Below are 17,392 nucleotides of genomic sequence, written 5' to 3' on the forward strand. Positions count from 1 at the left end.
TATGGGATAATACACCAGCAATAACTGGTCTTTATCCAGAATTAGGATATTATTTCATTCATCGGAGGTTCTTATCACAATTCCTCAGCTTCCTAAACTCAGTACTTGTAAGCAAAGATTCTAGAAGGATGCCAATCAAATGTTTATTCTAGATTCTTTTAAAATGAAAAATAAAAATCCGAAGGATTTGCATTTCACTTCTGCAAAACAGAAGGAATTGTATCCACTTCTGCAAAACAGCCACAAATCATTTTATCACCCTTTGGAGATCATTCCGGATAGAGAAATAAAAAATGGGAAACACTTTCTCTAAACCTTGTTATTAAAATGCATGCAGAGCAATGTACTGTAGTTCAGATCATGGGCTTGGAAGCGGAACCATCAGAATTCGCACTCCTGTCCTACCCCTGAAAATGGGGGTGATGGTAATAAGTATACCATGTGGTGGATTGTTTATGGAAAGTTTTCAATAAATAGTGGTTGTTAATACCATGTTATTATTTATTTTATTCTTATTACCTTAGTGGGGATTCTTTCTATTGGAGGAGACAGAAACCAACTGAAACTATTTAAACAAAAAGAAAGAAAGGGAATGTGTTGGCTCACTTATCTGGGAGGCACACAGGTGATTCTAGCCCCACCCTTGTCAGGTTCCAGGAACTCAAACAAGCATCAGAGTCTGCATCTGTTCAACATTCCAGATTTTCTCCTGGCTTTGGTCTATGAGTTGTCCTTATTATCTTGGAATCTTCATGGATGCCATTTCTGGGATCAGCTCCTTACAGCCCCTGATACAGGGAGCAAGACAGAGGACCACCGCTTTTGTCCGGTCGCGCGCTGGAGGTATTCGGTGCCGCTTTTCTGCTTCTGACGGTCTAGCGGCCTGCCCCTCCCCTGTTCCCAGCAGGACAGGCATGAATGTCCCTGGGCCGCTGCCCCTGGACGGGGTCCTGGCAGGAACCCCTGACGGCCTCAGGGTCGGGGAGACTACTCCGGGTTTAAATGACATCTCTCCAGATGAAGGGTTAATAGAGGACTTGAGTGCAGAAGACAAAGCTGTGGAGCAACTGGCAGAAGGATTACTTTCTCATTATTTGCCAGATCTGCAGAGATCTCCAGGAACTCACACAAAACCAAGTTGTATTATTAGATACACTGGAACAAGAGATTTCAAAATTTAAAGAATGTCATTCTATGTTGGATATTAATGCTTTGTTCACTGAAGCTAAACACTATCATACCAAGTTGGTGAATATAAGAAAAGAGATGCTGATGCTTCATGAAAAGACATCAAAGTTAAAGAAAAGAACACTTAAACAGCAGCAGAAAAGGCAGAAGGAAGAGTTGGAAAGGGAGCAGCAACAAGAAAAGGAAATTGAAAGAGAAAAGCAGTTAACTGCCAAACCAGCTAAAAGGACGTGAAAGGTTGACTGTGTCTGTGTTTGTGTTTTCTTTCCCAACCCCAAATTTTTGGATTTAAGATGACCTAAGTGTAGAATGATGTTAAGGTAGTGCCTTATACCATTGTGTTAGGTTTTAAAATCCATTTCTCAGCATTGCTGGGTCTCTATATCTTCATTTCAGCCATTCAACAAGACTTCTGTCTATGTAGCAGACATAATGTTACTTGGTTTTTATATTTATATATATTTTTTTTTCAACTTTTGTTTTACTTAATTCTAAATTTCATTATTTTGGCCTTGAATCATTTATAAACTGGAAAATGGTTTGATCGTTGTAACAATCTGCTCTACATGGTTAAAAATTAGTATAAAATTTTTGGCTTCTTAACAGGTGTAAATTTAAAAGTTCCAAGGTACCTAGTGTTCTTTTTTACTTCAATTGCTCTTTTTCACTCTAATTATTATTCTTGTTATTTTTGTGTGTGTGCTAATGAAGGTGTCAGGGATTGATTTAGGTGATGAATGTACAACTATGTAATGGTACTGTAAACAATCGAAAGTACAATTTGTTTTGTATGACTGCGTGGTATGTGAATATATCTCAATAAAATGATGATAAAAAAAAAAAAAAAAATTTAAAAGTTCCAGTTTCTCATTTTAGGAGTTGACTTGCCTTTCTGGTAATACAACATTGGTTTTTGGTAATTGCCTTTCCATGTCTTGGTTAAGAAGAAATGCCAACGTTTAAACACATGTGCCACTGGAATAGAGGTGCTATAGGCCTTTGTGAAGAACGTGAAGGAAAAGTGGGCGCACGTGAAATAACAGCATCTTAGAGGTAGGGTAAGTGAGCAAGATGCCAAATAGCTTCCACTAACCTTATACTCTCTCTGCTTCCTAGAGTCTGAAACCACAGTTCACCTTCTTGTTGTTACTTAGTTCTTACATAGCTTCTGGGTTCAAAGTAGATTACATCTATCCTTAAGATTTGCGTAGGCTTGTGGAACACTCATTCATATATGCTTTAATATTTATAATACTTAGTAACAGCTGTGACACACTGAGATAAGATGATGAACCCAGCTTTCCAACTTGAAAGTGTATTCACTAGTTCTTTGTATATTCTGATTTGCTGTGTGGCCTTACATGTAGTTTCTATTTCTGTGCTTTTTAAAAATTCCTAAAGTGGAATGATCTATACCAACTTCCTACTTTATAGATAATGACAGGAATGGTAGAAAATTAGTAAATAGTTTCTTCACAAAAGAAGGCAGCATGATAACCTTTAGTGTTTTCTAGAATTTTTCTCCCAGTATTACATGTAGCAACCTATTACATGAGGGAAATATTATGAAGTTTCATTGTTTAAAATTCAAAGCACATTATTCACTGTTTTAGTATTAATATTCAACCAGTCTCCAATCTCTATTACATAGGGAATATATGGGACTTATAAAGGTATAAGATTAGAATGTGTATCTTTTATAATTCACATTACATTTTTGGTAAGCTGGAATCACTACCTCTATCACATATCAGGTTAATGATTGAGGTAGCGTTAGATTTAAGTTGACTGCTAAAAAACCTGGTCTGTTTAAAGGTTTATGGTTTTTTTGAAAGAGCCTTTCCCTTATTTAATGGATGAAAATGGTCTCACAATCCACATAACTTCGATCTTTTGTTTAAGAATATAAAGACATTTACTTAAAAAGTGTTGCCCTCAAACACTTGATAAAACTGCCCATGGCAGGATTCATTAGAGCTTGCAGGACAATGTCACCTAAATTGCTGAATGTACTCATTTTTAACCTGGTAAAGTCTGTGCATTGTTTCTCAGGGTGGTTTGTGTTACCGGCTGCAATGATTTTTTAAAGTGGTGGTTCCTGGACATCACTCTAAATCTACTGAATCAAATCTGCTTTTTGTTTGATTGTTTGTTGGAAGTTTCCTCAAGTGGTTTTGAAGCGTTCTAAAGTTTGAGAGCCACTGGTCTATGTCAGAGGATTTCTCACTAGGCTGCATATTATTATCTCCTGGGGAACTTTTAAAAAAACCACAGATGGTCCAGGACATTATTATTCAGTAATTATGAGTTAGAGCCCATAATCTGTATGTTAAAAAAGAGCTCCCCAGATGATTCTGATGCAAGGAACCATTGGTCTAGACTATCTAGTGATTTTTATTTATAAGCAGTGAAATAATTTAAAAATGTCCTAGTAACTCTTCAGATTAATATTATGAAATAGGAATTGAGACTGAACTCTAGCAAACAGGAAATAGGTACAGAATTCTGGTTAATTAAATGAACTTTTGTGACTGATATTAAAATAAATGTTTATTGAATGAATGGCAAGGCACACATACTTTTAGAGTTACATTATATAAATTTTGAAGACTTAAAAAAATGTCTAAACTGGTACATATATACATATACATGTGTATATTATATATATGTATATATATAAACATTCAGTATTTTAAGGTCAATTATGCATCAGAGTACTGTTATCTTGGTAGTTAAACTTTAAAACATTAGTTGTATTTCATTAACATAGAAACACATTATTGACCAAATCTGAATGGGAACCCTCATAATTAGTCTTCTGTATTTTTGAATGAAATAGTTAATTGGTGCCTGGGAGGCTTTTGGTTTGGGGTTGAAAAAAATTGCCTTTGTTTTGAAACTATATGACATGCACTGAACGAAATGGTGAGAATTCCTTTTGTATTTACTTGGGAGTTGTAAACAGGTAAATATGCAGATGTAGAATATAACATAGATTGTGTCTGCAGTGAGTGTGGATGTAGTTTTACAAATTTGCCAATTGTATACCCTCATATATTAGTGTGTTTTTGAGCTTGGATAATGAGGACTACTTTTTACACATTTAATAAAATACAAGGGCCTCTGAAAAAAAAAAAAAAAAAAAAAAAAACAGAGCCACCACCTCCACCTTCCACTCAGCTAATTACGGGGAAGTCACAGGACTTTTCCTCTGTCCAGGGAAGTGGGGGACTAAAGTTGGCGACCCCATTAGAACCACGTGGAGTAGGAGACAAATCTTCCAAAGGAAGAGGGGAAAGATGCCAAGGGGGGAAGGCAAGGGATCCGGGGCAGACCAAAGCAGTAGATGCTTAATATACCTGTCATTATATTGCTTTGAATCATCACTGTATGTACGCCAGAAAAGTTCATGTTCTTTTAATCCATTCCTGTGGGTGCAGACCTACTGAGGGTGGGATCTTCTGATTAGGTTATTTCAATTGAGATGTGACCCACCCCATTCAAGGTGGGTCTTAATCCTCTTACTGGACTCCTTTGTAAGAGGATAAAACATAGAGAAAAGCCCCACAGAAGCTAAGACAGACAAAAGCTAAAAGAGAGAAACATGCAGCTCAGAGAGGAAGCCACTGACGCCAGAAGCTGGAAGCAATGAAACCCAAGAAAGAAGGACCAGCGGATGCCGCCATGTGCCCAAGCTCGCCAGCAGCCTGTCTTCAGGGTTCAGGTATCATCCTGTTGATGCCTTGATTTGGACATTTTTCATGGCCTCAGAACTGTAAACTTGTAAGTTAATAAATCCCTATTGTAAAAGCCAACCCGTTTCTGGGATATTGTATTTCGTCAGCTTTGGCAAACCAAAACAGCCAGTTTGTCCTGGTGTGCACCTTTTAAAGAGTATATGCTAATGATATAGATCTATAGTATGCAACATATACATGCATTATTCAACAGACAATAGAGATGATCCATATCACAATAGAAGTTGTAGACCCTTTGCAAACAGAGATTAAGTTTATACTGCCTTCTATCCTCCCCAGTGCCCAGCACAAAACAGATACTCAAAGAAGTATTTTATAAAGTGACTAATGACTCAGTTCTGGAGTCAAATTATGTCACCGTATGAGCCAGGATTAAATTAAGTCATGTTGTGCTAAGTCACTAAGATTTGTGACTTGGTGACTTAGCACAACAAATTTCTCACTTGCACCAAGTCCACTGTGGATGCAGGGAACTCTCTGGGGTAACTGTCCTCCAGGAGATGCTCAGAGACCCAGGTTGATAGAGACTCCACCACCCTGCAGTTTACCATCTGTCACATGGGGCCTCTCAGTCAACTTACAGAAGAGAGCGCTTGGGGGTGGCAGGGTCTCATACTGGCAATTAAAACCTTCACCCCAGACGTGACCCATATCATTCTGCTCACAGCCCACTGGCCAGTCCCAGTCACCACATCCAGTCAACTGCAAAGGGTCAGGAAATGACCTAAAGGAGAGGAGAGTCAGATATGTGTTAGCACTACTACCATCAGTTAAAACAAAACTATATGTGATATATATTATACTCCACATTTTAAATATTAAGGAGACCTGAAGAAAATAATCTGAAACGTATTAATATGACTTTCTTACCACCCCAACATTGAACACCATTCCCCAGCTGAGAATTATAAACATTTTTGATTAAAACCATATTACAGTCCAGCAGAGACTAATTCCATTTGAAAGTTCAAAGTTTATTTATTTTGCACGTTCTACTGGGAGACAGAAATGACCTTCAAAATCCAATCGCATATACAATCTTAATAGAGTGCTATTTGACAGTTCTTTGCAAAAGCCTTTTTTAAAAATGTGACTACTCTTTGACCCCATAATTCCATTGCTGTGATTTAAACTGAGGAAATAAGCATGAATGTGCACAAAGATTTAGCTACAACGACATTCCCTGCAGCCCATTTGTAACAGGGAAAAGTAAAACTTAACCTAAATGCCAGCAAGAATGTTGGTTAAATAAAGCGTATCCTCACAATGGAATACTATGCAGCCATTAATGATCCATTGTGAAGTTGTAAATAGAGTTTAAAGTGAAAAGAGGTCTGTGATACATTAAGTGAGGAAAAGCAGGCTATAAAATGGTGCATAAATCACATATGCCTGGGAAAGATTCTAGGAGAGAACATATAAAGGAATTAATAATGTCTGCTCCTGTGTGAGTTGGATTATGGGTGTTTTTATTTTCTTCTTTTTGCTAGACTATTATTTTCTGCTATTATGCATATTGCCATTGAAATAAGAAAAATAAGATAGTCTAAACTATAAATAAAGAATATCCATGGGCCTGTCACATACCCACTGCTCATAATGGGGCTGTTATCTCAGAAACTGACCGGGGGCAGATAGGTTCTTTGTAGTCTTTACTGCTCAGTCACTACTGATGACATTAACAGCAGGAGCATTTCTGGGAGATAGCACACAGCAATTTATAAGCTCTTTCACATTTACAAATCTCCCAACAACTCTAGGGAAAGATAGTTTGAGTCTTGCTACTGTCATTTTACAGAGGAGGAAACACAAAGCTATTAAGCGACTTGTGCAAGGATGGAGATACCACAGGAAGCCCGGTCTCTTCCAGGATGCTGCACTGCCTCTCTATGGAGCACCACTGCGTTCCGGGGGTGCCAATCCCATAGAATATAAAGTGAGAGGTGCCCTCTAGAGTTTCTTGTACAACGTCTAGTCCTGTGCAAACTCATCTTAGATAGCCACGAGCCCTCCTACACTAATTAGCCGGTCTGCAAGTATACGTGCCTGTGTCAGATTACACATAAGTAAATTAGTAATCAATGGATGTTTTTTGAGCACACATAAGTTAGCAGCGTTGGGGCAACCTGAAGGTGCCAAGCTAACAAGTTTGGCCTTTATCCATTAGGGCAACAAGTAGAGATTTGAAGGTCTTAAGTGGCAGAATGATGTGATCAGAGATGTAAGAAATAAGGCCCAGCAGACACGAGCAAGACTGGGGGAGAAAAAGAGACCAGTTAGATAGGAGGTTGATATAATCATCCAGGCAGGAGAAAAATAATGCCTAAACTAAGGTAGAATCCCTTCAGTGATGAAGACGTATCAACATTACCACCATTTTGATAATAATAATAGCAGCTACCATTTACTGAGCACTTATTTTTGAGCCAGTTACTATACTAGTGACTTCCTGATGGCCCCCATTTAAACTTCACACTATCCCTATGAGATGGGTATTATTATTATCTCCACTTTTGAGGTTAGGATAGTAAGGTTCAGAAGGGTCAGGTCACTTACCCAAGGTCACACAGCTAGTTTGTAGCAAGGATTACAAATCAGGCCTACATAACTCCAAAGCTTGTTCTCTGAGCCATCGTGCTAAGAATTAGTAGAAGAAAGTGGATGCCTGGATGGGTGAGGATGGTGACAGGGGAAGACAATGAGTTCAATTCCAGAAACGTGGTGTTGTATGGAACATCAGATGGATGAGTCCGATAGACATGGAGAATGGCTGAGGCTGAAGACAAATGTTTGGAAGCTGCCAGAGTGTGGAGAGAGCTGATGACATGAAAACGAATGAGCTCCCCTAGAGAACACCTGAAGCAGATAGCCTTGGCTGGCACCCTGGGGAACCCCAACCTTTAAAGGGTAAGGAAGCTTCTTTTGAAAACAAAAATCAATCCAAGCAGGAGGAAAATTTGGAAAGAATAAGGCCAAGGAAACAAAGAGTGGAAAGATTTCCAAAAAGCATAGGGTAGATTCAGTAGTATCACATGCTATTTATATGATAATAACCATAATAGGAGCTGATATTTTTGAGTACTTACTATATGCCAGGTACTGTTTGAAGTGTTTCATGTGTATTCATTCATTTACTCCTCACAACAATCCCATGAAGGAGACCCAAGCACTTTCCCCACTTTACAGATAAGAAAACTCCCCTGCCCCAGGTCCCATGGCTAGTAAGTGGTGGAGCAGGAATTTAAAGCCAGACATCTGTCTCCAGAGCTGGACCCATATCCTCTAGACTATATTGTCTTCCTCAGAAATGTCTAACACTTTTAAGCACTCAGTATATACCAGGAACTGTTCTAAATACTAACCCATTTAATCCTCACAACAACCCTTTTATTATCCCCAGTGTACAGAGGGGAAAATTGAGCCACAGAGCAGTTAAGTAACTTGCCAACATCACACAACTAGTAGGACCACAGAGGAATAGTAGACACATCCATGGAGAAATTAAAGAATTGTCAATCAGTGCTTGGTGGATGAAGGAGAGTGGACAGGAATCCTAATCAAAGCGAAAGGTAGAAATGAAAATTCAGAGTGCAATGGAAACTAGAGATTTCTAAAACTATGGCATTGGAAAAGGCCCAGGATATTTGTTAACGCTGTTCACCAAGTGCCAGACAGAGGTAGGACTATACTTTCTGGCTCCCTGTGCTTGGGTGGGGCCATGTGACTAGTTCTGTCCAGTGAGTTGTGAGAGGCCATGACATATGTCACTTCAAGGCTAGAGCATGTGATTGCCAGGGCGAGACCCTCCAAAGCGCTCTTTCCCTCTGCCACAGCAATCTGCAGCAGTGGAGATGGTGGCTGCCCACCATCCTGAGTCCCAGAGTGAGGGGACGTGGAAACAAGCCCTCAGCTGGCCTGCATTGGGCATGTAACATGAATGAGAAATAAACCATGGTGGTAAAAGTCATTCTGATAGCTCTGCTGGCTGACACAAGACCTTGAAGGTGACCTGAATGGGGAAACTGAGGGCCCAAAAGGAAACAGACCCGCCCAAGGTCACACAGCAGGCTTCTCAGAGGCACTGAGAGGCAAGAATCCAAGTCTCAGGCATCCTCTCCAGTTAGCCTTCCTTTATACCTCACAGCATTTTGTAGGTCTTGCATGCCACTGCCCCTTTTAACTCACAGTATTTTCTGCTTCCGTAAATTAATGCAAAGGATGAATTAAACTAATCACTCCCTAACTTTTATAACCATCTCCTAGTGCAACATACTCAAAACTCAGCTTTCTCAAGAGATAGAGGGAGATGGCACTGGAGGTCTGGAGACATGGGGGATGGAAACCCTGTTCTATTATTTATAGAATCCAGGCTAATTTAATTAAGCTTTGATGAAAAGTATTCAATTTTGCAGACAGTTGCTGCCTGTTTCTCCTTACTCTGTAGCTCCTTGTAGTAACTGACTCTGCTCCATCTTCCTCTTTGACATATGAGGCTATAAAATAAGGAGTGAGAAGTCACCTTTGAGAGAGGCCTTTTGTCACTGGAATAACTACAAGTAATTTATGGGTAAGAATTGTGGGTTCTCTCTCTGACTCAGCAAGAGATTGAAAAAACTATTTGGATGCTGGCAGCCAATCAGAGGGTCAAAGTGACTCTAAAATGTATCAGTCTTCTAGAATCTAGGACAAATGCTCAGTGGTGAGGCCATCAGCAAAGGTTTTAGCCCAAGGCTATCATCTGAATATTTGGGATTTACTTCACCTTTGAGGGTGTCCTGGGACACGCTACCCCATCCTGGCCATCATCCAAATCCCTCCCAATCTTCGAAGTCCAATTGAATGCCCGCCTTTTCTGGAAAGCCGCCCTGACTACACTAGCTCATGATATGTATTGTATTCTCGGGCTTTACAATTATGTTGGCACTTGTCACATTCTCTCTTGGTGTATGCTCTTTATGTTCACGTATCTAGACTCTGTAGATCAGGGATAGCAAATACGTTTTATCTCATGTGCCAACACTGATCTCAATTAGTAGTGGCTTCCTAGGGTGCTATCGCTAGAATGCTGCAGTTGCATTCAGGTTCAGTGGACAAAACGCCAAGGATTGACTAGCAAGGTGTGCAACAGACCTGGGCTTTTACAAAAGGACAATGTGTGTGTGTCATGTTCACCTTCCATGCTGTATACAGTAATTTCTTTCAATATAGAGTCCATAAACCCTTATTTATATTCCCATGAGTATTACATAATCACACTGTGCATGCTCAAACTTGAATTGAAGAATAAACATCTCCTCTTGTAACAATGACCTAACTCTAATGCATTAATCATATATGTTCTAATCACAGTTCTTTCAAACAGCTCTTGACACACCTCTGTGTAGACCTGACTCCCATCCGGAATTTTTCCAAGGCTAGATTGCATATGAGGACTGACTTTTGACACATCAGCCCCTAACATTTATGAATCTCAAAATATTAATATCTTATAACTCCTTGCATCTGTACAGTTATTGATGACTTTCAGGGTTTTTGTACCTAGTATCTCATTTGATTGCTACAAAACCTTCATGAGGTAAAACATCATTCCCATTTACAGATTTGAAACAACTTGTTGTGGGGAGCATAATGATTCATCAGGACAAAGAGGAGGCAACACCCAACAAACATTTTCCAATCCCCATAAAGTTAAATAAGCAGCTAAAGCTTTTTTTCCAGAGAACATGAGAATATTAGTAGACGTGGAACATGTTTTTTGTGGTCAAATAAGTTTGGGAAACATTAACAAGTTTCCCTATCCTAGGACTTCTCATAACTTTTAAAACACTAATGTACATGGGAAATTGCACAGAGGACCTTTGACATCAAATTCTTCTCACTTATTTGACCCCAGAATCCCTTTTGATAAAAAGCATCTTGTGTTCTGCAAACCATTTTGGAAAATGCTTGTCTGGGCTCATCAAACACTCGTTCTTAGTTTATCTAAATTACCAAGGGTGGCACTAGAAAGACAGAAGAGTAACTAAGAACCTGGGATCTTGAATCCACTGCCTGGATCCAAATTCTGGCTCCACCACATCTTGGCTGTGCAGCTGTGGACAAGTCACTGCATCTCAGCCTCCCTTCCTCACCTGTAACATGCAGGTTCTAACTGGGCCCAACTCCCAGGGCTGCTGTGAGGATTGACTGAGTGAGACAAGGCAGTGCCTGGTACCTGGTAAGCACTCGCTAAATATTAGCTGATACTATTGCTAGTGAGGGAGAGGGTCAACATGGAATCTATTCAAAAACAAAAAATAGAACAAAATGTCACAGGCTGAGTTCTCCAGGCTGCAGACTCTGCTGCAGAGTTTACGTACAGTCTGTTCATGAAGGGAGAGGACAGAAGAGAAAGCCAAGCTGTGCTGCGGCCCAATGACAGCCAATCCCACTAAGAGACAGAGAGCTAAACCAATCCTTCAGGATTCTCCCCAGACAGGCTGAGAAGGTTTGGCCTTTTCACTCTGCTTGGATCAGTCATTAGAGGTGGAGTGCACCAGAAAGGGGTACCTTGGATGACGTGGCTCTCTGCAACTCAGGCTGTCCCTAATGGGGCCGGAGCACTCCCAGCTGCTGGGACAGCAAGTCCTTCACTGAAGGGAGTGGGGGGCTCTGAGCAGTGCACAAAATGTCCACCCAAAATGAAACAAATCACACACAAAACCAAAAAAGGGGGGTTGGTAAGTTATTTCTTAATGTGTACAGAGTTTCTGTTTGGAGTGATGAAAAAGCTTTGCTAATGGATGATGATGATTTACAATACTTTGAATGCAATGAATACCATTGAATTGTATATTTGGAAGTGGTTAAAATGGGAAAGTTTGAGTTGTGAATATGTAACCATAAAAAAAAGTTTAAAAATAATAAAAGTAAAAACAAAAACCTCCTCTGTCCCTCTGGGAAAGAAAAGGGCAGTTCTGCAGACTTGGACCAAATCTAATCATTTTTTCATTCATTTATTAATGCCGCAGGCTCAGGGCTTATGAATCCGGTACTGATTCTACAGCAATAATAATAATAATGGTTTCTCTTTTCTTTTTAAGGCATGAAAACAAAGACAGGGAAACAGAGAAGGGAGAGAGAGAAAATCACTTGAAGCCAGACTATAAACTCAAGTGATCAGTCACCTGTCAGCCAATATGAAAAGGCATTAATTTGAAATGAAGAAAGGGACACAGCAATTGTTTTCCCACAGCAATACATCAAGTTGTTCTCCTGGTGACTTGGCATGCTTGGCAAACTCTGTACGCTGCACAAAACTGAATTCCCAGGTTTGGGGAAGCCTAGGCAGGCAGGAAGTACATGAGGATTTATTGCTTCAAGTACTTAAAATGCCTCCCTCTAAATTTGTCGTAACCTTCTCCCCATGGCTGTGGCCCCCAAGTTAACCACAGCCTGGCACTGAGCAAAGGTTAACAACACACCAAATAAAACAGAGGACTGCTGCGTGGTGACAGAGCCAAGTCCTGCCCATCCCTGGAAGCTCAGCTGCTTTCCTCTCTCCCCGGGAGCGGCTCCCCTCCTCAGAGCCCATCCTGGACTTCTCTCCTCCTCTCCATCTTGTTACCTAATATCTCCTCCCTAGTGGCCCCTGGAGCACTGTTCTCCCTTAGCATGATACAGCTCTTGTTTTTCCTACTAAACTTCCCACCTATTTATGTCCTGTCTTCTCAACAAGCCATCAAGCTACTCAGCAACTAATACCTCATTTGCAGAGCACTCTACAATTTACAGCCTGCTTCTGAGCCTCCCAACGAGAGCTGAGAGGCAGGCACTGCAGACATGAACACCCCCTCTCTGGAGATGAGGGCACTGGGGCCCAGAGAGGTACAGTGACTTGCCCAAGGTCACAGAGCAAAAAGGCAGGACTTAAGCCAGACCCTGTGTGCCACAAACTGGACCCACTCCCTGCCTCCCAGCCACAGGGACCGGGCCACACATTGGCAGCATGGCTTACACTTTGTAGGACAATTGATTCCAGGTCACAGGTTGGGGGAAGTCCCTGCACATACACAGGCAGGACATCCAGCCTCCCACAGGAAGCCCATGTCTACATTTATGTGCAGATACATTATTCCACTCAAACTGACCTGGAGCAGCCAAAGGGTTTTTTTCTCTTTGTGTTACTATTAAGCCAAAACAACTGATAAAAATCTTGGAATAAAATAACTGGAATAAAATGATATTGTTAGTTTGACTCTCATGATGTTAAGAAATTATGGTCCTTCGAGCCTAAATGTTTTTTCTTGTCAGTTAAAATTCCTATTTTAAATTTTTCCAAAGCACCCTTCTAAGAATGAACCCTTGGCAGGTATTCATTCTGCTCCTTGTCTTACACTCAACAAATATTTACCGAGCACCTACAGTGGGCCAGGCACGGGGCGGAGTGCTGAGGACAAGCAGACAGATTCCTGCCCTCAGGGAGTCTTACAGTCTGGCAGGAGAATATGGTTATTAAACAAGCAAGCACAATACAGAATTTAGAAACAGCCGCTTTTGGCGGCTCGGTTGGTGGGAGTCTGAAATAGGGCAATTTGGCAGCAGCTATCAAAATTTTAAATGTGCATAATTTAGGATGCAGCAGACACAAAAGTAAAACCAAACAAACTGAAGAGAAATAGGAGATACTAAAACAAGTGCATAAAGTTATAAGTGTGAAAATATTCACTTCAGCATTAATAGTAATAGCAAAGAGGGAAAAAAGGATGGAAGTAGTCAAGGAAGGGACAAAGAGAGGAGAGAGGGAGAAAGGAAGGAGGAAGCATATAACTGCCCATCCGGAGGAGAATGCTATGTGGTCAGTAACCGAGAGATCTATCTGAACCGACTGAGGAAAATGCTTATAAAATATGCTAACAGAAAACAAGCATGTTGGAAACCAATGTATATGGTATACACATCTATGTGAGAGTGTACATGGATATGCCTATAGGTACATGTGTACATGTCAATGTACATTTGTTTAAAGGCAAAGAAAAAAATCTGGAAGGATACAGACAGGCTCCTTGTGATTACCTCTATGAAGTGGAATGCAGATCATTTTAACTGATAAACTTCTAAACTATTTGTAAGGAGTATTACTTTTGTAATATTGAAAACCCAATTTAGCAAAATAAGGAGTATCACATGCTATGAAGGGGAAGAAGAGAGTGCTATTTCTGAGCACAACACAGGAGTTCATTTACTGTCATTTTAATCTGCTCATTCTATAATCTCCAAACATGTCCCTCCAAAAACCCAAGCATCTTGCAATGTGTAACCCCATCTAAGTGGCAAACACAAGTGCATTTGGGACACCAAAACCATTACGAGAGAAAAAAAAATGCTTTTAAAGGAAGGTGAAGATGATGAATTTCATAAATAATGCTGAAAAATTCCATGACTAGTGACAGAAATGGGTCCAGGGGGTGGGGAGAGGCCGTCACTAACTTTACAGGCTTGTGTGAGGATAAAATGAATACAGGCTATGATTCTCAGTTCACATTCTTGGTTGTGCAAGAAACCCAATTTTTCTTATTTTTTTAATAATCTTTTGGTAACCTCTATTTTTAGCCCTTCCTTATTCTGTCAAGGCAGCATAAACTTGTTTTCAGTTAATACAGTTTTATTTTCATTCAATACAGTACCACCCGCTCTCCCCCATCACCACCACCCCACCCCATGCACACACACACACACACACACACACACAGATAAACACCAGGACTGGGTTAAGGTTCAGCAGAAAGAAGAGAAGGTCTCTGGGATGCCAATGTGTAGAGATGGGCTTTAGGTCTACACAGGATACCGCTAAGGTGCCCCCTGTCCCTACACACTTGGCTTTTTCAGGCGCAGCAACTCTTTCTCTTGCTTCTGAATCATGGACCCTCTTGCAAGTCCATGGCTGCCTCCTTCCAACAGGACCCGCGCCACCACCACCTTCTCTTTGAAATCTGGCTACCTCCTTCCCTGAGGCAGATCCCTCCTGGGGCGGCGGGAGGACAGGGGGCAGGGGGAGAGGGGCTGGGAGGTCACAGGACCTCTTTCTCCCAGATCCAGAGTCCACAGAGTTCACGGTTCTCAATCGTCTCCTCTTTAGCTCTCCTCCCAACAACACAGACAATCTGTTCCTAGTCTGGCAAGTGCTGTGGGAAGCTGTAAAGCCCCAGACCCTCCAACCCTCGTCCCATCAACTGAATCTGAGGAGACAAAAAGGTTGCAACAGTGCAGGGCAGAGGAGGGTGTCGTACAGGGATGGGGATGGTGGTGGGAGGGAATATAAGGGAACAAAGAAAGAGGCTCGTGTGCCATGTGCAAGCATTGTAGCATGATGGTTAAAGGTTTGATTTCTGGTGTCTTAACTGTATTGGGTATGAATGTCCAATCTGCCACTTACTATTTCACTTTTGTTTAAAAAAATAATAAAATATCTACTTCAGGAGACATTTTGGGAAATTAAATGGGATAACACATGCAAAGGGCCTGGTGCAGCAGACACTGAGTCAGTCTTGGTTCCTTCCCATTCTGCATACAAACAAAGACTGAAATTAGAAATGGGTTGATTGTGATTCAATTCAGAGGGCTTTACACACCACTCCCTACCTGCAGATAAGAAATGTCAGCTATCTGAGCTTGAACCTCATGTTGACACTGCTTATTCTTTTGAGAGATGAAAAACAAGAGAAGAGTGGTGCCATCAATAGCTGAACCACTATAAGGAATTTTCAGGCCAACATAAAACCAAGAATTCTAATTTTTCCCAAGGCTGAGAGAAGCAATGGTTGAAGCTGATGGTAATATGTACTGAAAGCTTCTTCAGGGCTTAATCCGAAAGGCCTTGCTCAGAAAAGTCTTCACACAGATATATCCTATGATGCCTTGAACCAAAGAGCAAGCCTCTTCCTAATCTGATTAAGGTGCTAGTTTGCCCAACCAACACGCACCAGAATCAACAGGAAGGCTTGTTGACCTGCCAACCCCCGAGTTTCTAATTCTGTAGGTCTGAGGTAGGATCCATGAATTTGTGTTTTTAATAAATCCCCAGGTAATGCTGCTGCAGCTGGTGGAAGACCATTCTTTGAGAAACACTGGGTTAGGGGAACACACATCTCTATAGGGAAGGCCAGCAGGAAGTCTAAACTAAGAGACAGGATTTGCATGCGTAATGCATTACCCCTTGAGGTAAACCTACGGATATTTACAAGAAAGAGAAGAGTGATTTTTGGCATGCCTTGCTCAAGAACTAGAGTCTCAAATTTATTAACACTCATTATTCCCATTAGAACTGAATATGTTACATGGCTGGTTGCCCAGGAAATGTCAGGCATCAATAGGAAGCCTCCCCAAAACATAAGCCACTTATACGGAGATAGGGAATCCAACAGTCCTGTAAATTCTTGGACGTACACATTTCCTCCCAGCCATGCTCTGGGAGTAAACACTATGTCCCCCTGCTCACCGCAAATCCTTTGATGATAAGCTTCTCCTTTCACAGCCCAGCAACATAAAGTAGCCAGTGAACTAGACATCTTTTGAGGGGTCTGTCAGCTCACAAGTCTCTCTCTTCTAGAAATTTCCCCCAATCCTTGGGAGGGAGGTGGGGGGTGAAGGCCACGGTGTGACCCCACCCCCTACCATTTCTGATTGGACCAGGAATGGACACCAGGCCCATGCTCAGCCAATCAGATTCACTCCCAGGAATTTGAAGTCAGGATTCAGAGCATCCAGTCAGTATCTCAAATCAGCTGGACCGATCATCATGAAGTAGCAGGTTCCAGCAGACACCCTGAGGAGCAGAGAAAAGTAGGCTAGAGAGAAAGAGAAAAAAGAACATAGTAACAGTGCCCAGGTGGAGAGAGAAGATGGTAAGAGGGTCCCCCTGGAATATTCCAGACTCCAACTTCTATCTCCTCCTTAGGACTTCCTGGGGCCTTCTCCATCCCTGACTTGGGTTTCATGGGCTATTTTATAGCCGTATCATTATTTCCCCTTTTAGACTTAAGCTAGCTCCAGTTGGTTACTGGCACTGTCCTGGGCACCGGAGAAACTATGGTGAACACAACAGACCTATCCCTGACCCAGTGGAGCTTACAGTTCAGTTCTGTTACCCAAAACCCAGGACTCCTAATACAGGCACTCACACCAACCACAGTATAGAGAAATGCACATGCAGAAAGAAAAATCCTAGAAAAATAGATACAACTTATTGAGCAGTCTGCTAAGTGCCTCACATGCACCCTCTCTCACAATAACCCCTGAGGTCAGTATTGTTACCCCCATTTGCTCAGGGACACACAGAATTCACACCTGGATAGTCTGACCTTCAGAGCCACTGCCCGTACCCACTTTGAGAAAGAGAAATGCCCAGAACAAAGGCAGACACCAAGGGAAGACACACACACACACACACACACACACACACACACACA

At 41.3% G+C, this 17,392-nt stretch overlaps 1 pseudogene; it reads left to right on the forward strand.

The window, feature by feature from the left end:
• Nucleotides 1–821: 821 nt before the first annotated feature.
• LOC119506491 lies at nucleotides 822–1,422 on the forward strand (annotated as a pseudogene).
• Nucleotides 1,423–17,392: the final 15,970 nt, after the last annotated feature.

This window comes from Choloepus didactylus, chromosome 11 (genome assembly GCF_015220235.1).
Source record: "Choloepus didactylus isolate mChoDid1 chromosome 11, mChoDid1.pri, whole genome shotgun sequence".
In the NCBI taxonomy this organism is placed as follows: Eukaryota; Metazoa; Chordata; class Mammalia; order Pilosa; family Megalonychidae; genus Choloepus; species Choloepus didactylus.